At 40.1% G+C, this 23,984-nt stretch overlaps 1 protein-coding gene across 8 annotated transcripts in view; it reads right to left on the bottom strand.

The window, feature by feature from the left end:
- The window catches only part of HHLA2 (HHLA2 member of B7 family), an 87,409-nt gene that overhangs the window by 44,860 nt on the left and 18,565 nt on the right, over positions 1 to 23,984 (bottom strand). For 2 of the 8 annotated variants that reach the window (XM_078352278.1, XM_078352279.1), the window contains exon 1: positions 4,323 to 23,984. This exon is cut by the window's right edge and continues 18,565 nt beyond it. The exons of 2 other annotated variants lie outside the window; for them this stretch is intronic. The gene's annotated coding sequence lies outside the window, so the exon portion shown is untranslated. 4 more of the 8 variants (XM_054246132.2, XM_054246133.2, XR_008476907.2 and 1 more) reach the window with 3 other exon arrangements.

Raw genomic sequence — 23,984 nt, 5'->3', positions numbered from 1 at the left:
GTAGAAATGGGGTTTCACCATGTTGACCAGGATGGTCTTGATCTCTTGACCTCGTGATCCACCCGCCTCAGCCTCCCAAAGTGCTGGGATTACAGGCTTGAGCCAAGCTTTTAAATTTCTGCACCAGAACACAGAATGGAGCCTTACTGCCTTTTACCCCAGTGACTGATTCCAAATACTACCTTTCTATAGGTGTCTATCATATACAATCTGCCATCAATATTATTTGGGTTTGTTGTTGTTGTTGGTAACAGAAAGGAACCCAGAATAATAAGCAAACCATATTTGTTTGTTTGTTGTTCTTTTGTTTTTTTGAGATGGAGTCTTGCTCTGTTGCCCAGGCTGGAGTGCAGTGGTGCTATCTCGGCTCTGCCTCCCGGGTTCAAGCCTGTAGGCCTGCGTAGCTAGGACTACAGGACATGCCTCCACATCCAGCTAATTTTTGTATTTTCAGTAGAGACGGGGTTTCACCATGTTGGCTAGGATGGTCTCGATCTCCTGACCTCGTGATCCACCTGCCTCGGCCTCCCAAAGTGCTGGGATTACAGGCATGAGCCACCACGCTCAGCCCAACCAATGGATTTTTAATGGATGGAGTCTAAGTTTTCTCATACAATCTAAGGAAGGGCTGCACAAACCAGCTTCAGGAAGGACAGAAACAAGAGAAGCAACATCGAAAGCCAGCTTAGAAACCTGACATCGCTGTACCAGGTCCTCATCTGAGGGTTCCCCGTTGGTATGTCAGGTTTCCAGGGTTTATTTTTTTCACTGAATTTGCATCCAGATGTTCTATTACTGGCTCAGAATGGTCAGACTGAGAATGATGGCACTACCAGAGCCTGCAAATGAATCCACATGAGTTGGGCACACACCCCAGTTTAAGTCTATTGTAAGCTTTGTCTTAGCAACCCTACTGTTAGGACTCTGTTAGAATAATCAGAGATGTAATGATTACATGAACAAGGCTTCTTATTGCACTGAAGATTTGGAAGCAACTAAATGTCCATTAATAGGAGAAAAAGAAAACTATGATAGGCAAATGTACATTATTTATGAAGTGTTTTTAATACTGGATTTTTAGTGTTGTGAAAAATTCTCACATGAAATTTATAAAGCAAGTCAGAATTTTACAATAATGCCTTTTTGCAAAAAGAATTACATAAAATAGACCGGGCGTGGTGGCTCAAGCCCGTAATCCCAGCACTTTGGGAGGCCGAGGCGGGTGGATCACGAGGTCAAGAGATTGAGATCATCCTGGTCAACATGGTGAAACCCTGTCTCTACTAAAAATACAAAAAATTAGCTGGGCATGGTGGCGCATGCCTGTAATCCCAGCTACTCAGGAGGCTGAGGCAGGAGAATTGCCTGAATCCAGAAGGCGGAGGTTGCGGTGAGCCAAGATCACGCCATTGCACTCCAGCCTGGGTAACAAGAGTGAAACTCCATCACAAAAAAAAAAAAAAAAAAAGAAAGAAAGAAAGAAAAGAAAAAAAAAGAATTACATAAAATACACTTAAAAAATTAGAACTAGCTAGTCCTACTGCCTGGAGGTAATTGTGCTCAGTTAAGTAACCTTCATTTTGAACCCAATTCCTCAGTTGGTTCAGCTTACCTTTCCAAGTGAATGTCCTTTGGTTCCTGGACTAGCTAGTCAAGAGAAACTAACTTGGTCTACAATTTTAAGATCCACAGAAATGCCACATCTTTCATGAAATCTCAGACAACTTTCAGTGACCTCGCTTGCCACAAGATTCCTCTCCATTTTGCTTCTATCAGTCATTAGGTACTTATGCGACTTTATGTGGTTAGTTACAAAAGCATGAGAGTGTTTTAAAATTTCACAATTGTTTTCATCAAGGTAGAATGAGGGGAGTAGGAAGGCAGCATAGGAAGAAAGAATAGGAGGAAAATTGGACTATTCTAGCTGAGAGATGCTAGAAAACGCTGATAGCCAAATGTAATACAATCCTTAATTAGATCTTCAATCAAAAACTTGCTACAGGGCTTCTCGAATCAATGTGCTTGTCACTCACTGGGTTCTTATTAAAATACAGTGATGCTATGCTGCTAGTCCAAGGGGCACATTTTGAGAAGCAATTCTCCAAAGGGCATTTCAAGGCCTATTGAAAAATTTTCACTGTATTTTATCTAATACGTCAGTGTTTCATTTCTAGAGTATGAGAAGGGCATGTGATTACAGGAGGTAGTTTTTAATTGCAGGGTAGATGTACTAAAGTGTTTAGGGGTAAAATGTTATGATTACTGTAACTTACTTTCAGATGGTTCCGCAATAAACTTATATGTGTAAGTATATATATGAGGAGAAAATGGGGTAAAATATTAACAATTTATAAACCTCAGTGAGAGGCAAACAAATGCTCACACTTCTGTTTCCTTCAAATTTTTTTCTGATTTTGAAAAATTTTCAAAATATAAAAACTATGAAATGATAAAAAAAATTCAAATCCCCACAGAGATTGAGTCAATATATCTGAAATGAGACCTAGGAGCCCACATTTTAACAAACGCTCCAGAGATTCCATCACCGGTTGTACACAGACCACATTTAGAGAATAGTGTTCTAGATAGCAGTGGAGAGCACTGTTTGCTTCATCACTCATATTCTTGAAGCAGCTGGGGTGCCCAGGTTTGAAACACCCTAATAAACTGTGGCAGCTGTAGACTGATTGCCTAGCAGCCTTTGCAGCCCCCCTTTCCCTCTAACAGCACTTTCCTTCCTTGGGGAACCTCCCACAATTCACAATTTGAGGAAAGATGGACAGAGAAGACCCTCGCCTAATCCTTATCTTTCACAAGCAGGTACTGTATATGTTTTCTATGCTGAATAACAAAATGCCCTAAGTTTAGCAGGTAAATGGCACCATCTCTGTGGGTCAGGCATCTGGGCGTAGCTCAGCTGGTCTTCCACTCAGGGATTTTACCAGGCTGCAGTCCAATCAGCCAGGTTCTAATCTCATCTGAGGCTTGGGATCCCCTTCCAAGCTCACTGGCTGTTGGCAGAAATCAGTTCCTTGCAGTGGTGGCACGGAGGCCCCCAGCCCCTGGAGACACCCGCCATTCCACAGCATGGCAGTTGCTTCTTCAAGGCCATCAGGAGGCCACGGCTTTAAGTCTCTGACCCTCTGTTAAAGGACTCACTGGATTTGGTCGGGGCCACCCAAATAATCTCTTTTGTGGTTAACTCAATCTATTGCTGTTGCTAATTATATCTGCAAAATTTCTGTACCTTTGTTATGAAAGGTAACCTAATCAAAGCAGTGACTATCCAATCACAGGTGCAACCCACATTCAAAGGAAGAGAATCACACAGTGTGTACACTGGCGGCAAGAATCTTGGGGGCCACCTTAGAGTTCTGCCTACCACAGCCCCTGGTGATCAGTTCCTGGTATCCGGATTTGTGTATGGTCCTTTCCCACACTGTACCAGGAATACAATAGAACACAGCGGAAATTATGATATGTCACTTCTGAAATGAGGTGATAAAAGACACTGTGGCTTCCATTTTGGTTTCTTTCTCTGATCACTCACTCTTGAAGAGGTCGGTTGCTATGCTGTGTGAATAGCCCCATGGAGAGCCCATATGGCAAGGAACTGGAGGCTCCTACCAACAGCCTCATGAATGGATTTATAAACAATTTCTCCAGCTGCCTCAAATGACCGAAGCCCTGGCCAATACCTTAAGTGCAACCCCATTAAAAACCCTGAGCCAGAATGAACCAGCTAAGCTGCTCCCAGATTCCTGTCCCTTGGGAACTGAGACATAAATGTGTTTTAAGTCGCCAATTTTTAGAGTAATGTGATGCAGTCCATTGTTCATAAATACCTGACCCCGGGCTGACTACTCTAGGAAGAGTGAAAGATGGCTGTGTCCCTCTTCCACAGAACATGGGAGAAGTACAAGTGCAGTAGAAATTAACAAGCCCACAAAGAGAGGGGCAGACGTCAAAAGCAGGCTGGTGATACAAGAGCAGCAGTGCTAACTTTTCAGCCTCTGCACCTGACCCAGCCAGTTGTGAATTAGTGCCATGCCTGTTCCCAGTATCATGAGCCAATACATTCCCTCACTCCCCTTTAAGTTCAGAATCTTGAAAGTATATTTAGACCTGCTAAAAACATTTTGGCTCTCTGTCCAACTCCAGCAAAAACGAATTTTTACTGATATGCAATGTAGTCAAGCCAAAGACAGTAATTTGTGACGCCCACCCCTCCCCCTCCTTGGTGCCTCTGATCTGATTTCCGCCACTTGCAACCAAGAGTTTTGACTCATAAAACCCCCTATAGGATCAGTTTCGTAACTCACTCAGGATGTTTCTTTTTTTAGGGCATCTTTTCCTCCAAGGTCATGTTGGCTGATCCTCAATCACATGTTAGGTCATGCTTTTCAGGTTCCCTGGAAAGTAAGTTCTGTTTACTTGTACTTCTAAGAAAGCTCCCATGGCATTTTCTCCCAGGGAAGTCTTAACGTGCTGAGAATATAGCAATTTGACTAAATGATCTACATTTATTCCAGGATAAATTTCCTCTATAGTGTATGGCTTTCTGCTTCCTAACTTAGCTAATCAAACACTCACTGGGTACTGAGCCAACTGTTCATGCCGAAGCAGCCTGAGCAGTCATTGTGAAGAGAAACACGATAAACAAATCCCACGCATGAATCCAGCACAAACTCTGATTCTAAGATGTAATTTCTTCATACTTGCTGCTCTCAGTGCAAAAGAGTCTTTAGAGGCCCCACACATAATTCAAAATTCCGCCTCCTCCCAATTCTGAACTGCAGCAAGGAGTGAACACAAATTGAGATCTTTCCTGTGAGTCCCCTTTCCTGCATAACGACTATTGTGATTTTCTCCTAAATACCCCAGTACCACTACTGAAGTGGCACACAAATAATGCAGTGTAAAATTTATAATCATTAGACAAAGTAAAAATGCCACGCCTAACTGACCTCCCCATAATTCCAACATTTACCATGTCTCGGAATAATATAGTATGCAGTCTAAATTCACCTCGACAGCACCATCTCCTACTACTTGCACTCAACACCGAGGTCTACGTAAAGTGTGTGCTCTTGTCCAAGCTACCTAACTCCCCTTCACCTCAGTTTCACATCTAGTAACAAGGATAAGAATATTCACCTCTAAATCACTGTCATAAGAATTCCCTTAATAATATTTGTAAAATAATTCAAATGTTTCCTGGCATGCAGTAATTTTAAAATAAATAGCCGCACAGATAAAATTGAGACCTGTGTATCTCCCCACTTGCCATGGGAGGTGTTTTCTAGGCTTTAGAATAAGCCACAGACGCATCACCATCACAGTCTGCAGGGTTAGTATTCTCCTGCATGCTATGTGGATAAAATTAGATTAAGGTGAACCCAGAATACCAATGCCCCAGATGACTAGCAAAATAAAAACATCAATTCCGTTTGGAAGGAGATACTATACTGAGCTGAAAATTACTTCTATACATTGTTTTGTTGTTGTTGTTGTTGTTTTTGAGACAGTGTCTCACTATGTCACAGGCTGGAATGCAGTGGCACGATCTCAGCTTACTGCAGCCTCCACCTCCCGGATTCAAGTGATTCTCCTACCTCAGCCTTCCAAGTAGCCGGGACTACAGGTGTCTGCCACTACACCTGGCTAATTTTTGTATTTTTAGTAAAGACAGGGTTTCACCATGTTGACCAAGCTGGTCTCCAATTCTTGACCTCAGGTGATCCACCCACTTCAGCTTCCTAAAGTGCTGGGATTATACTGTGAGCCACCATGCCCAGTCTCTGCAACATTTTTGCAAATACAGTGTCTGACAAACACAGTAAAAAAAAAAAAAAAATAGCCAGGCACTCAGAGAAAAGAAAACAATCAAACAGACAGATAACTGAAAATAACACTCACACGCACTTCAGATGTTAGAGTTTTTAGATACAGACTTTAAAATAGTCATACTTGTTTTGTTCAAAGAGACAAGACAAGATAGAGAATTTTTTGAAATGTTTGAAATGTGAGTGGTGGTCATGGAGGTAGTTTTGGTACGATTGACAACTTTGGCAGTAGAGGAAACTTCAGTGGTTGTGGTGGCTTTGGTGGCAGCCATGGTGGTGGCAGATATGGTGGCTGTGGGCATGGCTACATTGGATTTGGTAGACAGAAACAATTTTGAAGGATAGAAAGCTATAATGATTTTTGGCAATTACAATAATCAATCTTCAAATTTTGGACCTATGAAGAGAGGAAACTTTGGAGGCAGAAACTCTGGTTCCTATGGTGGGGGAGGCCAATACTTTGCCAAACTGCAAAGCAAGGTAGCTATGATGGCTCCAGCAGCGATCATAGCAGGAAGTTTTAATTATTGCCAGGAAGCAAAGTTTAACAGGAGAGGAGAGCCAGAGAAGTGACGGGGAGCAACAGGTTACAAGAGATTTGTGAACTCAGCCAAGCGCAGTGGTGGCAGGGCCTAGCTGCTACAAAGAAGACACATTTTATACACTACTCATGTGTACAAAACGAAGAACTGTATTTGTGACGAATTGCATAACAGGCTATTTTAGTTTCTGTGTGTGGGGAGAGTTTAAACTATTCTGACAAAGCGTTTTAAAGTAGTTTTATTTTTGTTTTTTGCCCTCATGATGTTTATTTCTAAATGTAATAGTCTGATCATGACACTGAATAAATGCCTTTCTAATAAATAAGGAGATTAATGATAGAGGGTCTTAAATATGACTTCTAAACACAGATTAAACGCACTGACATTCATATTTTAAATACAGATTAAAGATAGAATTAAAGTACCTAATAATGGCTTAAGATTTTAGAAGGGGCTGAAAGAAAGTGAGGTGTCTAAAAGGAATACAGAATCTTTTCATTGCCCACGAAGAGTATAAAATACCAATTCCTGTAAGGTTTTAAGAACCAATGAGATATATCATAATTTTGTGGCTCACAAACAAAAGAACTATAGAATGTATAATTTCCAGAGAGGTAGGGGGGAAACAGAATTACAGATTTGCAGCAAGGCCCAGAAAAAAGGAAAATTTTAGAGCATATGTAAACCCTAGAATAGATGTGACGAAGAGAAAGCACTGAGTAAGTCAGACACAAAGTAACTCATACTGTATGATTTGAATGACCTGACACTCTGAAAACAGGCAAAACTTAACTATCCACTTTTTCAGGATTCATACTTAGATATTACACTAAAGAAAAGCAAGGGCGGGATTACTGCAGAAGCTGGGAAGTGTTTGCCTTTCACGGAGACCTCGAAGGTAGCAACTTGGAGTGGACATGAGGGAGCCTTGTGAAAGCCTAGGAAAGCTTGACTGCCTGGCAAAGGAGGTGGTTATCTCACAGGCTTTTGTTTTATGTTGATTCATTTGGCTATATTTTGTGCATATCTCTGTATTCGATTTTCACAAAAAAGTAAAGAAAAAGTATAAGGAAGACCTAAATGTGCTGATACAGTTTATCTTCAGAATGTATAGTTAATAAAATAAGGCATGGAACAGCCAAAATGATATGCTCTTGTTCTATTTTAAAAGCTCACATTCTCATAGACATGCTTGTATTCATATGTAAGTAATTCCTCAAAACATACATAGTAACAATTTTAATCTAGCCCACTGCCTCTGAGAGGGCAGGCTAGGACATTGGTATTTATGAGAGGCAGGGACTAATTTTTATCTGTATGCTTTTACTGTGAAAATAACCTTTAATTATAGTTAATAACAAAAAGATTCACCAACCTGTGAAGTAACTATTAAGACAAAGTAGGGTTACCGTTTGATGAAATCATTGTTTTCTAACAAAAGATTGCATTTTGAAATCTCAAGTCTGGCATTTTTAACCAAAAATTGTAAATCACTGCTAAATTTGTTCAAAAGACAGGTACAGTTTTCACAACCAATAAGAAAAGTGGCTTTTATTTTTAATAGATACCTATGAAGTGATTATTTATCAATATCCCTTACATAAGTGGAGGAGAGATATGTATAGATAATGCATTTTCATTTCAGCTCCCTTCTAGAACATTGTAATGCTTCCATCTGCATTACAATAGAGCACTACTAAAAAAAGGAAGCAAATTTAGGGTAAATCAAATGGCTAAATTTAAGAATCTGCCACAAATCATGAAATTGTCCTTTAGGCTTTTAGTCATATGAACAAGTAGTTTAGACCCATCATTCAATAATATGGATAATCTGAGTTGTCAAAGCAATTAGAACATAGTATAGATTTCAGGAACTTGGCAATAAATGGAAAAGTACCCATTGTTGACAAGGTGTGAAGAAATGAGTCCACTCAGGATTTCTGGGTTAGACAGGAGCTTAAATACATGCTTCTAATTTTGTTTCCTAACTCCTTAACTCAATAAAAATTCAGGGAAGGGATTTTTCTTTTAATTTTTTTAAATTTTTTGTGCATACACAGTAGGTATATATATTAATGGGGTACATGAGATGTTTTGATGTGAAATAAGCGCATCATAGAGAATGGGGTATTCATCTCATCAAGCATTTATCCTCTGTGCTAACAAACAATCCAATGAGACTCTTGGTTATTTAAAATTGTACAATTGAGTTACTGACTATAGTCACCCTGTTGCATTATCAAATAGTGGGTCTCATTTCCTTCTTTGTATTCCCTTAACCATCCCCACCTCACTGCCTTCCAATCTCAGATCCCCCACCATGGGAAGGATTTTTTTTTTTTTTTAAGAAATAGATAAAACAGAAAAAGAGGAGAGGCCAAAAAATTAAAAATCGGCAAAAATTTGGAAACTAGAAAAAAATGGGCAAGTATAACTGACTTAGTAGACCCAAGAAAACAAATCTCTGGTTAATACTGGGAAAATATGAAAGTCCACCAACTTGTACCAGAAAATACTCAAAAGGCATAGGAACTGCTTTGAAACTGATAATAACAATGATAAAACATTAAGATACGAAAACCTCATAGGAAAGCTATTTCTTACAGCCATCCAACACAGGTGGGATGGACCTCTCCCAATTAATAGGTGAGTGTCCTGTCTGATGATGCCATGGACACAGCAAGAGGTGAGAACACATTGTATTACATCATGGAACTTTCTAAACAGAGAGAGACAGCACCCACCCAAGCTAGTCTGGAATGGGCTTGAGAATGTCTTGAAAGGGAGAATGAGAGTAAATAGGCTTGGTTTTTGTCATAGGTAGGGGTGGGATGAGGGAAAAATCCACTCCCCCATGTGGGCTGAACTTTCTGCTGTGTCCAGGGCGCAGCACCAGCTTTCTTACTAGCTTGCTCAAACATGGGGCAGAAGAGGAAAGAGTAGGTGGGCATGAAAGTTTTCAGCAGCCAAAGATAAAAATGGATTCAGACTCTATTAAACTATTTAAGAAGTTAAACCTCCCAGATTCTCTCCTGCACTCCACTTTACTGTCCTTTTCTCTTGGAGAAATCTGGAGGCGTGTTCCATGGAGAAACAAAGCATAATTACGTCTGAATTGATGGTCCAGGCACAGATGAGAGTTAAGGTAGGGTTTAGAGTTCATTTATCAAACAGATATCTAATGCTGACTACAGAGACCAGCCCATCTCCCAGCCTACATCTCAGTGACTTCCACCTGAGAGGCATGGCCCACAGTCCAAGCTCTTAGAACCTCCAACACGCTTCCTCATACTTAGTGTTAAGCAGACGTTGAGGGATTACCGAAAACGGCATCCTGGAGTAAATTTTTAAAAAATGCAAGCAAGTGAGGGTAAAAATCAACAAAGCTAAGTGAAATAAAACTATTACTAACGTCTTCAGAGAAATAAGAAAATGTTATTCATAAAAAGGAAACCGAATGCCATAAGAAATTAACAGAGAAGACACCTTGGAATTGAGAAAATAAGAGCAGAAGTCATTAACAGGCTTAGAAAATAAAGTAGAAAATGTCTCCTAGACAGTAAATAGACACAGAGGCAAAAAATAAGCAAAAAAGATTTTTAAAATCGAATGACAACTGTAAAAAATCTAGGAAAAAAAGAGAAAATAGGAAACAGGGTAGAAAACAAAAGTATTTAAAAAATTTTTCCAGAACGATAAATGAATTGCTACTACTTAAAAAAAAAACTTACTGAATAAAAATGGTGGATGAAAGCATTCACACAAAGATACTCCATTTTGGAATTTCAGAAAACTAGAGAAAAAGAAGAAGAACATCAACTTCCAGGAGAAAAAAGCTGATAGAAAGGAGCAGGAAATACAGTGGCTTCGGACTTTGCAACAGCACGCCTTGCAAGCAAAAAGAAAATGCAACCGCATCTAGAATTCTAAAGGGAAATTACTTGGAACCTCAAAGTTGGGTCAAACTCTCAAACTTGGGAGGACAGAATGACATTTTCAGACATGCACAATCTCAAACAAAATAAATGTATTACCCATCCTCCCTTTTCAAGAAGCTGTGGGAAAATGTGCTCCATCGAAATAAAAGTATAAACCAAGAAAGAAGAGGACATGATACAGGAAATTAGTTCAAAATAGAAGAGGAGTAAAGGGTTTCCCAGGAGGATGGTGACCAGACATTCCAAAATACTAACTGGAATCTGGTCCAGACTGGAGAAGAATGAGTCTAAACAGACATGTCTCAGCCTGCTAGAACCATGATCCCCACTGCTTCAGCATAGCCTTTTTAAACAAACAAACAAACAAACAAACAAACAAACAAACAAAAACACCTGGAGAAATGTTCTGGAGAGCCTGACCCAGATAAGAATCTACTGATCTTGACAATTTTGCTAATAAATTCCTTATTCTTTCTTTCAGGTCCTGCTGCCTGTCATCATCAGCTGTGGACATTAATTCATCCTACCAAAGGGTTCTGTTTTCACTGACTTCTGAGAGCTGACACAAGCTTAGCAGCTAGAAACCCAGGGCAATTCATGCCACTCTCACGGTTAGTACCTGCTTTGCATTACGGTCCTTGCAAATGTACGGACTGTAGTGCACCTTATGGTCTCTCCCTCTGAACACACCAGAAAGCCCCTTATAAACTCCCAGGATGCAGAAGACTGTCAAGTTTATCTTGTCCTAGACACCATCCAACAGTGGTGACCATACCCTCCTCACACAACTAGCATTGTGTTTGTTGGCCACATTTTAAAAATCTATGTAATATTTAGGACTATGTATAGTTATACACACACACACACACACACACACACACATACACACACACAATCGTTAAACTATCAAAACTGTGAAGGAAACCAAGGAAATGCTTAACCCTAAATCCTAGATTTACCTGTGGAGAGGGGAGGCATGAAGAAGTACGCTGAGAATCAGCAAACACAGGAGGATTCTATTAGGTTGGTGCAAAAGTAATCATGGTCTTTGCCATTAAAAGTCATGGCAAAAACCACAATTGCTTTTGCACCAACTTAATAAATTATATTTCAAAACCTTGGTGGGAGATTCAAGGGTTAGGTTTTTTCTGTTGTTCTTTGGACTGTACATTTTACCCATAATTTCCCATGCAGAAAATAAGAGGAAAAGAAAGAAGCCTACTCATATAGAAATTGTTGAGGTATAAACTGGGGCAAACCTTCTGGCTGACTTCTTGGCAACAAATATCAAAAACCTTAAAACTGGCCATGCTTTTTGAGCCAATAATTCTTCTAGGAAATAGTCTATGAAAAGTTGGATACCATGCAGAATACACAGAAAGACTTTGCTAAATCAGAAACAGTGAAACATTAGACACCAAAAATATACCCTATCCTACAGAATTTATTAAAATAAGTGGGATATTCATGCAATTGACCAAATGCAGTCATTGGACATGCTGTTATTTAGTGACATGGGTAAAGTCCACATTACACTGAAATTTACTTTCAAACATACATAGGCCATGTGATATGTACATGCATGCACAGTTTGAATCTCTCCCTAGGGATGGTTAGTTGATATTTGAAGAATCCTGTTCAGAGCAAGCACTCCACAAGCCTGTGCTTTAGAAGCAGCTACCGTAAGTGCTTCAATGATAACTAACTCCATCAGTATCAGAGGTTTGCTAACTCGCAAAGAAGATACTCAACATTTTTTATTGCTGGTAAAACGTACAAGCGCATCTGCTCTTGCATTAATAGGGGTATAACAGCAATCACAAGAGCAGTTAGCACTAGAATGTTTCAGTGACTGCCTCTAGTAAAGCTGTCACGAAAAGAATTTCAAGTACCAAAAATAAAAGAGCTTGGTGCATCACCAAGTTTTGCAAGAACATGTTTTATGACTCTTTATGGTCACTTGCTAAATGAGTGTGTGTGTATAATTTGGGGTTCTTCAGAGAAGCCGATGCCAAGACAGAATTACTGCAGAAGATGTATTGGTAGAATATCCAAAAAGGAAAAGGAGATGGAACTGAAGAAGGCAAGAAGAAGCTTCAGACCATAATAAAGTTCTAACACTTGCAAAAGAGTCGAAGGAAGGAAGACCAAGTGGGAAGAGTCTCAGATTAAAGTGGGGTTCCAAGAAAGCTTCAGCCTGACCAACGGAAGTCATACGACAGAGTGGTCAACTCTTACCAGAAGGGACCTGCAGTAATACCCCCCCCCCCAACGTGTGCTCAGTGATTGGCTGGGAGCTGGGAGCAGCCATGGGAAGCATGACCTGACTATAAACAAGGCAATAGATCCAGAGGCTCAACAGCTGGCACTGCCCATCAATTAAGCTCCCACAGCAGGAGGCTGAGTATTTTTATGGTTGCTATAGTATGAGTGGCAAAACTCAGATGGAGAAGCAGCACTTAGTAGAGACTGAGTGCTCTTACTGATAATCTAATCAATGGAAACAATGTAACTACCAGAAAGAATCTGATGATTGTGAAATGGCCAAATTAGCTTAAATCTTTCCCTGGCAATTTAGCTAAGGTAGGCGAGGATTTCAATGTGAAAATGGCATGACTCCATTTTTCTTCTTTAAGTCGAATACATGATGTGGTATGAGGGAATACAAAGTATTTTACTAGCTATCACTACAATTTCTTTTAGGATCTCTGCCTCTCTTCTACCCAGGCCCTCTTATTCTGCACCACCTCATCAAGGCATGCTCCTAAGATACCATGAAAAAGAAATAAACAGGAATTTGGGATGTGGGAAGGCAAGAAAAGAAAAGAAAAGGCACAGAGAAAGCGCACAGGAACACGGTGGTCAGTGGCCTAAAAACTCAGAGCTGCCTTGTGATACGATCTGTGTGTGGGGAGAATGGAGCTTTTTGCGAAGTGGAGATAAGGAAATAGCTACAAAATAAAAGAAATGAGATGTTATAACCAATGCTGACAAAGAGACAAAGATAAATAGGAGTCTCTGAGGAATTCCAGGAATCTTGGAGAGTGCACTGAACTTTCCATGTGGTTTAGGATGGAAGTAAAGCTCATCTAAAAGAGATTGTAAGAAGCAGGATCAACACAACTTATATCTTAAAGACAAACAGACAAAATAAATGCGGGTAGGAAAATATTTGACAGCATGAATAAAATGTTAGTATTGTTCTTTACATGATAGAGTTGATTTCTTTTTTCCTTTCTATTTTCTAATTTTTAATGAACATGAATTAGTATAATATGAAGAAAAAGACACTGGCGGATAAATAAAATAATTTGGGTGGCCGCGTGTTTCCAGGAAGTAGACTGAGCGTTAAGTAAGTGCAGGCAGTTTTCAGCACAGTCGTCAACATTACTGGTGAATTGTAAGAGAACTCCATAGAGCAGGTCAGTTTACCTTGTAACCACGGACAGATGCCTTTTGCAGTTAATGCATCTTGGGAGGCATACTTAGGAGACCATGTTTGTGAAAGTAGGATTTTTAGTTAGGATTTTATTCACGGCCAATGATGATGACTGACTATATGCTCCATGAAATGCTCTTGTCTAAAACCGTTCTTCTCTGCTTTATAATGATGTCTGAAGAAAAATATTGCTCCATAAGGATAGAATTCAAAATTGGCTACAGTCAAAGCTAATAGTTTTTCTTTTCTTTTTGAGACAGAATTTTGCTCTGTTACCCAGGCTGGAATGCAGTGGTGCAATCTTGGCTCATTGTAACCTCTGCCTCCCAAGTTCAAGTGATTCTCCTGCCTCCGCCTCCCGAGTAGCTGGGATTACAGGCAACCACCACTGTGGCCAGCTAATTTTTGTATTTTTAGTAGAGTCCATGTTGGTCAGGCTGGTCTCGAACTCCTGACCTTGTGATCCACCCACCCTGGCCTCCCAAAGTGCTGGGATTCCAGGCTTGAGCCACTGTGCCTGGCAATATTTTCCTTAAGAAGTAATCACCCAGGCTGGGTGTGGTAATTCCAGCACTTTGGGAGGCCAATGTGGGCGGATCACGAGGTCAGGAGTTCAAGACCAGCCTGACAAATGGACTCTACTAAAAATACAAAAGTTAGCCAAGTGTGGTGGCAGGCAGCTATAATCCCAGCTATTCAGGAAGCTGAGGCAGGAGAATCACTTGAACCCAGGAGACAGGTTATGGTGAGCCGAGATCATGCCACTGCAGACTGCACTCCAGCCTGAGCAACAGAGTGACTCTTTCTAAAAAAAGAAAAGTAATCTCCCTACTATCTTAGGCCACCTCACCCTCTTGCAGATTTGACTAATCAGGATTCTGTTAGTAAACTTATATCCTGCCTATGTAAAATAATAAAGTACCAACCTCAAGGACTGGGATATATAGATATTCCCTTCTTCCCTCACTGGTGCTCACTCGTCAACTTTCTGGCTTAATTTCTAAAGCCTATATATCCATTATTAATCAGTAACAGCTGGTACTTTAGACCACCCAACTAGAGGATAGTGAAGAATAGGTATATACTTAAAATACAAATCTTGGTTAGAAATGTCACAGAGATCCTCACTGCACACCATATATCCACTCTGCAGACTTGCTAAACTGTATCCTTGGATTAAGCTGGGTCACAGGAAAATAAATATGTGCTAGCCCTGGCCACAGTATCTTCCTATAAAGACAAAAGGCTCCCCTTCCTCCAGACAGGCCTTGCCTCCTACCATGGTACATGATTTGGTGAAAAGAACCAGGGCTGGATTGCAATTTCTGTTTACCCCATGAGCCTGGTACACTGTTCGACCTGAACAGCTGTCCATGACCGCCATGAATTTTGTGCTTAGAAGACATTACCTTAGTCCCATGAAGAAGTCCTGTCACTAAGTCATGCTTCACCTCTAAACTTTTATTGTCCTCCTAGCTCTCCAGCCATATTTGTTGAGGATCTTAGTGGACCAGTGTTCACAGCTTTTTGGATTTCATGGGTTGGTTAAACTCCCAAAGAAAATGGTTTTGGGAAACAGACATGGGGTTGCCAAGTTTTATTTGGAAAAAAAAAAATAGGACCTAAAGTGTACAATTTAGTAAGCGTAGTAATTTCAAAATAAAAGCCAGTATTTCCAGAGAAATAAAAGCTGTTTACATAAATCCACACTTTTACTTTGATAAAGCTTAAATCAGTGCACTGGGATGTGGTTAACCTTAGCTGTCACTGTCTGCCTTCCCAGCATCCTCTGAGCCACTCTCTACCCAGGTACACCAGTTGTCTCAGGTTCTCCAGCCTACCCCATCACTTATCTTAGTCTCTGAACCTGGTTGATGCCTTTCAATCTTTCAGGTCTCAGACCAGGGAGTCAAGGAAGGATTCTAAGCCAAAGACATCTATGCAAATGTAGGAACTCTTACTTTTCCATAAATGATACAAAAGCAAGGCACACCTATTACATATCAACAGATTTAATATTTATTATGCCTACTAGACTGTGGGCTTCATAAGAACAGCATTCATGCCTATGTAGTTTCGCGTCTGGCACCTGGCCCAGTATCTGGCTAATAATAGGTACCTTAGTACTTGTTTTGAACCACGGGAACTTCTTCCCTTCTTTCTGAATATTAAAGATGTTATCATTTGTTTCTCTCCTCGCCCTGCTTCCAAGAATCTCAGACACAGGATTATACTTTATCACAGCAACTACATTAACTTTTCTGGCTGGAATGTTTACTCTTTCCTCTTTCATCTTTTTCCTTCTTTTCTTTTTTAACTGTTTGTTTTAAGCTGTTCTAAGCTGTTTCAAAATTCAGAAAGATACAAGCTGTAAATAAATAAATAAAAGCCTTATAATGCAATGGCTCACCTGTTCCTGAAATAAAATGCTGACATTTCAGATGTTCCTTACTGTAAAGGTTAGATGATTAAATATATTCCTCTTCTGCTACTGTAGATTACCCAAATAAACACCCAGCACATATATAAAGCACACAAATATCATGCTTGTGAAGGAGGTAGTTTTAAGGGTCAGGTAGCTGTTTGAAAAATCAAGATAAAAGAAAATGCAAGCTATAGCATTCTAGTTTAAAAACAAACAACTATAAGAAAACTACCACATATACTTCTATTTATGCTTATTATGTGCCCTTTAAAAATACCAGGAAAAGCCAGCTGCCAGCTGAGTGCTTTCCAAAGATTCTGAACAAGCATCAGGACTCTATTCTCCCATGAGGATTATATAGGTCTACTCTTAACATTCTAAATGGATGTGAGTACCTATCTCTAGTTTAGTAAATAATACTTAAAACTGGGCCAAGTATCAACCAACCTTCAAATTCTGTATTATCTTCTAATAAGGAGGATTTAACACAAAATATACAGAAGGCAATACATTCTAATTGGCCAAATGGCTCCTCTAAGACATATATCCCTGTAATGATAGAGTAATTGCTCTAAGAAAATACACTGACAAGGACCCTGTACATAAGCTATAAGACATTATCATCCCCATTCTATGAAACATCTTGGTCATATCTGAGGATTCTCCAATAGCTGAAGTTCTTGTCTCCAACGCTGCAGGGCTCAATCAGCACACATAGCACTGTTATGGAACACCCAGGGCTCAGCTCTGAACTCAAGGCACTTCTGAGGGCAGAGAGGCAAGAGAATGCACCCCTGGCATGCATTTGCCGAGTCCCCTGGAATTTAATTCCACAGGGTGAGAGCCTCTCATGAAATTCCTAACGTAAATACAAAAGCACCATTTCCCACCCATCTGGGAAAATAAGGGTATTTGTTCTTCTGAAGAGCTGAAAAGAAGTTTTGGCCCAGAGCCTGGCATCTTGCTTAGCAGGCAAACTTTCTACTCAGATAAGTAGGGGGGAAAATCCCAATCCACTATTCTTTGATAGTGGCGACACCTGAGCCTCAGGGTCAACCCAGGGGTGCTTTAGCAGGAGGCAGTTGAGAGCATGGGCTCTGGAGTCGGGCTTGGCTTTGACTTTCAGCTCCAAAATGTACTAATGAGATGACTCACAATATGATCATCTTTAAACTGTTTCCTCCCTTGTGAAATGGAGGTTCAAGGTGGCAGTGGATAAAAATAGTGTCTTTCATCTTCACATCAACGAATGAAGTCAAATGTCTGACTCTGTGATAGGTACACAAATATTTGTTCACATCCTACCACCCTCTGCTCACTTTCTTCTGTCTTCTCAGCTTTGCTTCTGACCAGGAAGGTTGCAGGTGACATGAAAAGAGGAGCTATATTGTAGCTAGGTCTAGCCTGAGGCATCTGGGGTCAGGAAAACCCCTCCCCATCCTTGACAACCTTCCTCACTGCCCCTAATAATATTCTTATCCTATCTAAATGTTGGGAAGCAATGAATTTCAATAACTTCAAGAACAGATTTAAAAGGGGAAGGAATCCACAAAATGGAAAAAGGCCAGCTTAAGGATGTGGGAGTAGGAAAAGCTTTTTTTTTTTTTTTTTAAGAGACAGTATGGGGCCGTGGATTTTCTTTGCTCTTGCTGACAAGAGTAGGTGCTCACAAGAATACAGAATATAGTGCTAAAGCTCTTCCGCCAATCTCCTCCATCTCTTTCTCCCTTGACCTCTTTCTCTGTATCAAGTATTCATAGGCACAACTCTTAGTACAACAGATTACCAACTTGCTAGTGTTGTGTGCACAAAGATAAAAAAAAAATTCTGAAATCCATACAGCAGAAGTAAAGGTATGTACAAGGATGCGACATCACAGTGTGTACCAGAGTTAATGCTAGGAATGATGGAACTCAGAAGAGAAAGTGATACCTCCCCTGTGAATTGATCGTAGTCCCCAAAGGTAATTAAATTGTGCATTTCAAATTAAGGAGGACTTAGCTGAGGTCTGCAGACAAAAAGGACGGGCTCCAATGAAGTCATCACAACCCTAAAAGACGTATGCTTGGAGGTCAGTTCCTGAACACTCTTAGCTTTGATTTCCACACTAGTAAGTTAGGACTGACTTGCCCAAGGTCACAGAGGTTAATTTCTATGTGGCAAAGAGCCAGACCTTACCCCAAATCCAGTCTTTTCAGGACCCCGTGGCTATAACTACAGGTAAGGTCCAAACAGGACACCTGTCATGCAGACTTCATCTACTTAGTCAACCTCTCACTCCAGCCACATGTCACAGTCAGTTCTGTGACGGTTTTAACCAGGTGGCTACAGAGGCAGTCATTGACACTTTGCCTTGATACTGCCCCACTGCCCCAAGAGCTCTGAAGCAGAGAGTGACAGTGCCACAGGAATCCTCTCAGCAGCCCCCACCACAGCATATGCACACACAACCCAGAAACAGAGGAGGTAGTATCCATAGGGGTAATATCCAGGGCTGGAGAGGATAACAAGTGCTCCCACTCCTTGCCCTTGTTGAATGGTGCTGAAACACATTTCCTAATGGTCTCCAGAAAATGCCACAGGATGAGCAGAGTTTTCAATAGTGGGATTCAATTAAGAACACATCCGTGTTGACCTTCCTTCTGCCATTCCTCATTTCACTCCTTCTGAGTCACAGTTCTCTTCACGGGTACCACAAGACTACCCACACCAGCCTTTTGCCAAAATAAAGAGTTATGCATGACTCAAGCCTGAGAAAAACTGTCTTTATATCATTATCTCACAGAGTGTATATTTCTAGTCTTAGAACACACTTGCATTTCTAACTACCACACAGGTACTGGTACTCTTGAAAACTAGGAATTCCACATTCCACTGCTCAGAAGTACAGTATCATCCTTTTGCCATGAAAACTAGCCTCTCCGGACCTTAATTTTAGTGAAGAACCACTTTTCTCCTTAATTTCATAATGTTGAGTCCTCCCACAACTGTTCATTCCTCAAGAATGTTCAGCTGCTGTATTTTTAATTCCTATCATCACTACATTGTTGGGAACTATAATTGAAGCTCTGTTCACAACCTCCATTTCGCCATCTTACCAGATAACAGATTTTCTCCATTCCCTCTGTAAAATACCCTCTTAGTTCAGGTTCCCTGGAAGCAGAGGCAGAAATGGCGGTTAGCATGCAGGGGTATTATTGAGGGCGAGCTTTCGGAAGAAGACTGTAAGGAATCAAGGAAGTAGGACAGAAAAAGGGAAGAAGCCGAGCAAAAAACGAACTTGGCTGAAGTCTGGTCTCTACCTCATAGCACAAGGAGCACTGGAGCCCGAGTGGCACCACAGACTTGCTCAGCCTTGCCGCAAGGGGCCAGCTTTTTGTGTCCTTAAATCAGTCTGTCATTGGACATGGGACACCCTCAGGGAAACATCATAGCTTCCCAGGCATCTCTGGGCAAAGGTAAGTCTCTGGAAAGGAGTGCATACAAAAGTCATTAGCAGCCAGCACTCACAGCAGCTGGAATTTGGGTGTGCCTGCCTAGAAAAGGGGATCTGGGCAGGACTTCAGTAGGCCCTACTGTTCATCTTGATCCCTGTCCCTGGAGATAGCTAGTAGTCTACAAGGCACAGCCAGGGAATAGCAACACCATAGGTTATTGAAAAGGAAGGCATTTATTATCTTACAGAAAATTGGCCACATGGGTAATAGCTGGGAAGCAATAGGGGTGAGTGAGGCAATCCAGAAATTAGCAGTAACAAGAAGCTGCTATCACCCATAAGGCTGGAGGGACCACAAAAGAAGGTGCTGCTGACAGTCAGAGCTGTCTTGGGGGAGTTAGAGCCACTAAGACAATGCAGAAGAGTGGCAGCCTCTGCCAGAGCACCTCAGGAAGTAAGGCTGGTGAGTAGGGCAAGGGAACGTGGTTTCTCCCCTCCCCTCCCCTCCCCTCCAGCCCTCCCGTTTTCTGCCTGTGCCTGCCATTGGCTTGACATACACAGAAACCGGGGAAAGGCAGTCTGGGAAATGTGGTTCCTTGCAACGTGGCACAGAGCAGAGTGGGGAAGGGCAGAAAAGAACAAGAACTGATAAGCAGGCATGGACCCATCACTGCAGTACATCTGCACACTTCTGTTCATGCCAAGTGAGTTACATGCTTACCAAAACAGCTGTGTTTTGTCCATTTTCTCTGCTATTATGGAGAGTAGACTAGTTTGGGGACATAGGCATCTCTTTAGATTAAAATAGAAGTAATCAAATCTATGTCAGGCCCTAGTCACTGCAATCAAATGTGTATATACCGTGTGTGGTTTCTCTAGCTCAGTTTCTAGTTCTCAGCTGTGGAAAAGAGCAACCTTGAAAGCTATACTTCTTTCTTGTGCCCGATACAACCTTAAATATGGAAAAAGGAATAAGCTTTTTTCCAGAGCTTGGCTCTAGAAAAGTTGGAGGATTTTTGAAGGTAGTACCAAGAATCCAATTCCATTCCATCCATAATTTTGACACAGGCTGATTTGCCAGGATGCTCCTTTCACTTGAATTTCTATTTTTTCCTCTTTATATCTGGTTAAATAATACTTAATGTTTGATATCACTAGATGTTTTCAAAATGTTAGCCCTCACTTTAAATATTTCACTGTGCACTAAATAACATAATTAAGTATTAAACATGGGTCCAAATTTAGTTGGCATGTTTACATGTGTCTTTAATTATTATTTGCCAACTTGTGTCAGTATTTGGGATTACTCAAGAGGCAGTTTAGACGAAGGCCATCCAAGGGGCTTAACTGATTACAGGCTTGTTAGAAAACACAGAAAGACAAGCTTCCCAGGTGTTGTTCTCTACTGCTTGCAAATCACACTGCTGGAAAAAACTACAAGTTTGTTATGAGTAGAACAATTTCCCAAGTAAATATACTACATACAGACACATATCCCTGTTTACACGTGGTAAAGCGAGAAGCAACTGATTTCTGTTAATGTTCTTAATTCTGTATTTCTTTAAAACAACGTGGAAGGTCTACAAGTTATAACCCTCTACCAAATTTATAATGCGTTTTGGTGAATGGTAAAAGCTTATGCAAGAAATAGTATTTTTGTGTAGGAATATCTGCATACATTTGACACAACTTCATTTGTGCTAAAGATGCTGACTGAATATGTTGTATTAAAATTTTTCTGTTCAAGGTATTTGTACACAGAGTCAAATATAATATACTGAGTACTCACATCTTCCCAAAATCTAATTCTCAATGGTCTCTCAACCTTTCAAATCAGCCTTGAGATGCACCAGAAGGGCATCCAGTTCTGTATGTGCTGAGATGAGAAATCAAATCCTTAATCATAACAAACAAGCAAATTTATTCTCACTGCCAATATGGATGTGGGATGCAGTTCATTTTCAGTGATTAATGACTTGTGAGAATCAGAATTCAGATCATTATGCAATGAACATTTCTCTTGATAATCCAAATGAATTACTCTGACTTGCCAAGAAATATATAAAAAAAAAATTAACAATTAAACCAGCTGATTTTTCCAATAAGAGGAGAACAATATGTCATTAACCTCTACAGAATATAATGGATGAAAATAACACAATATATTAACAGATACTTTTGAAAAATTTTGAATTCTTTGGGTATTTCTCCCCTGAAGGTAATATGTAAAATGTCTAATTGCTTTTTATTCATGTAAGACTTGTTTTTCCTATAAATATCAAAACTGGGACTAAAATAACATCTTTTATTAATGTAGCCTAAAATTTCTCTCTAGAAAAATATTTTTTCTCTAATGTAGATAAATGTATGTGGTATAAGAATACAGATTTGGGGAGTCATGAGGAGGAGAAGGAAAGTTCTAATTTTTAGAAAGTAGGGACATGTCAAAAGGACACAGGCTCCAACTTCAAAGAGCCCATAATGACAGAAGCTGGAAAATTTAAGCAGCAAAATAAATTATTATATTGGATTATAACCCAAATAATAAAAAATCCATGTAATAGAAATAATCCACTAATATGCATAAATGGTTAAATACATAACGTTTTGCCATACCCAATAATTTCAAATAATATATATGCACATAATACCCTCCTCCGAGAGTTGAGGCAGCTTGATTCCTCTCCCCTTGAGTGTGAGCTGGATTTAGTCATTTAGTTCCAACAACTAGAGCATGGGGAAAAAATAGTAACTTTATAATGGAAAACCCTAACAGACATTACTTTAACCTTGTGATTGAGATTAATATTATCAATAAGTCATGTTGCTATTATATAGTCCTACATGTGTTAAGGGCACTACACTATGTAGAACTCTGCCACAAAACCCACAACCCCAGTCTTATGAGAGAAACATTAGGACAAAACCAAATTAAAGACAGTCTACACATTACCTGACCATTAGATCTCAAAACTGTCAAGGTCACAAAAAAACAAAAAAGGAGAAACTTGCAGTTTAGTAAAGTCTAAGAAGACTAACTACTACAAAAGCTATCCTAAGCAAAAAGAATAAAACTGGAGGAATCACATTACCTGACTTCAAATTATACTATAGAGCTATAATAGCCAAAACATTGTGCTACTTGCATAAAAACAGACACATAGACCAGTGGAACAGAATAGAGAAGCCAGAAACAAATCCACACATGTACAGTAAATTCATTTACAACAAAGGTACCAAGAACATTCACTGGGGAAAAGATAATCTCTTCAATGTAAGGGGCTTGCAAAAGCAGATATCCATATGCAGAAGACTGAAACGAGAACCCTATCTCTTGCCATATACAAAAATCAAATGAAAGCGGACTAAAGACTTAAATCTAAGTCCTGAAATAATGAAATGACTACAGGAAACATTGGGGAAAATCTCCAGGACACTGGTCTGAGCAAAAATTTCTGGAGCAATACCCCATAAGCACAGACAACCAAAGCTAACATGGACAAATGGGATCACATCAAGTTCAAAACTTCTGCACGGCAAAGGAAACAATCAACAATGTGAAGAGACAACTCACAGAATGGGAGAAAATATTTGCAAACTGCACCTCTGACAAGGGATTCATCACCAGACTATATAAGGAGCTCACTCTATAGGAAAAAATATCTAATAATCCAATCTGGGAGGCCGAGGTGGGTGGATCATGAGGTCAAGAGATTGAGACCATCCTGGTCAACATGGTGAAACCCCGTCTCCACTAAAAATACAAAAAATTAGTGGGGCATGGTGATGTCTGCTTGTAATCCCAGCTACTCAGGAGGCTGAGGCAGGAGAATTGCCTGAACCCAGGAGGCGGAGGTTGCAGTGAGCCGAGATCATGCCATTGCACTCCAGCCTGGGTAACAAGAGTGAAACTCCGTCTCAATAATAATAATAATAATAATAATAATAATCCAATCAAAAACGAGCAAAAGATTTGAATGGACATTTCTCAGAAGATGTACAAATGGTACACAGGCATATGCAAAGGTGCTCAACATCATTCATCATCAGAGAAATGCAAATCAAAACTATAATGAGATATCATCTCACCCCAGTTAAAATGGCTTCTATCCAAAAGATAGGCAATAATAAATGCTGGCGAGGATGTGGAGAAAAGGGAACCTTCATACCCTGTTGGTGGGAATGTAAATTAGTACAACACTATGAAGAAAAGGTTGGAGGTGCCTCAAAAAATTAAAACTTGAACAACTGTATGACCCAGCAATCTCACTGCTGGGTATATACCCCAAAGAAAGGAAATCAGTATATCGAACAGATATTTGCACTCCTATATTTGTTACATCACTGTTTATAATAGC

This window comes from Callithrix jacchus, chromosome 15, assembly GCF_049354715.1.
Source record: "Callithrix jacchus isolate 240 chromosome 15, calJac240_pri, whole genome shotgun sequence".
Taxonomy (NCBI): domain Eukaryota; kingdom Metazoa; phylum Chordata; class Mammalia; order Primates; family Cebidae; genus Callithrix; species Callithrix jacchus.
Note: the sequence above shows the minus strand (reverse complement) of the source record. Positions and strands in the feature narration are given on the sequence as shown.